Genomic DNA, 1,294 nt, shown 5'->3' with positions numbered 1-1,294 from the left:
GTGAAGCTTTAGATGACGCTTGTGCTCCCCACAGCAAGGTCTTCTGTTATTATCACAGAATGACATTATGTAATAAATCTGCATTGCCTTGTAAAAGTATTCATACCTTGCAAACGTTTTCAACTGTTGTTAGATTAATAATGATGGATATATCTCTGAAAGATATTGCCTCGATGAATTATTGCCCTGTTTGCGTAAGTGACTAGGCAAAGATTTTTCTGTATCTTTTGTGAGCAGCGCTGAAAACCTTGGCAATAGCTTGCATACCTGCAAGGCACTGCAAGCCTGTTGACAGACAATGCGTCAAAACTAGCACGAATGTGATGTCAAGCACTGAGTCAAAGCTGACGTGCAACCCAAGACATCAGAGGCTCTTAGCAACTGCACTGCAGGACTGCTGCTGTCAGAGTACAACTTTTAATGTCTAATATACGGACTCGTGCTGTAACCACACCGATGGACAGTTTCTTACTGATAGAATGCCAACTATAATTCAAACTATTGCACATCTGGAAACACTATTATGTACAAATATCTTATGTAAATACATCAAATTAATGATATTGCTCCATTTAAGACAACAGTAGGTAGCAATGACTTGTATCGTTTTAGTTACAAAAATATGTAATAAATATTTCCGTGACTACACGTCAGTCACGACGGCAAACAGATCCATGTGACTCGGGGATGGGAGGTTTTGGAGTTTAATAAACTGGGATAGAGAAACGAACACAGCGGTTTTCATCTGTAGCAAAAAGAAAACAGACAAGGGGCTCACTGTTTTGCTTTATTAGAAATGGGCTACAGGTGAATGAATAGGTTGATCACCTGACATCGCCCCACCTGGGGACGCCCATGCCTGATCTTGTTTCTTCATAACGTTATTTTACGAATATGTCAACCTGGCCACTTAATAGCACTGAGAATATACGATATATAAGATGTGTAAGTCATATCCATTGCTCGTCAAGATACAGACATGAGAAACGCTCGTGATGCAGATCTGTTCCTTATAGCCGTTTATGTATATAGTGCTATCGATTTTTTGTGATGTAAAAATAGCATCAGCAAAGAAGACTGACTCAAGTGTGCGTCACATTCCATATGTCATTGTGCAATTATCTCTTATCCTTAGCCTAAGACGAATACACGCAATTTTGTGATCCCCTTTGGAAATAAATTGTAACGTCGCTTTTGACTTTTGCGGCTGGTGGCATCCTTGAAAAAAGGACTCTGAAGTGATCGGGATTTCTATGTTTTTTTTTATTATACTAGTAAAAATAAATAAATATCC

Source organism: Brienomyrus brachyistius, chromosome 8 (assembly GCF_023856365.1).
Source record: "Brienomyrus brachyistius isolate T26 chromosome 8, BBRACH_0.4, whole genome shotgun sequence".
In the NCBI taxonomy this organism is placed as follows: Eukaryota; Metazoa; Chordata; class Actinopteri; order Osteoglossiformes; family Mormyridae; genus Brienomyrus; species Brienomyrus brachyistius.
The sequence above is the reverse complement of the archived record's forward strand: the minus strand, read 5'-3'. Positions refer to the sequence as shown.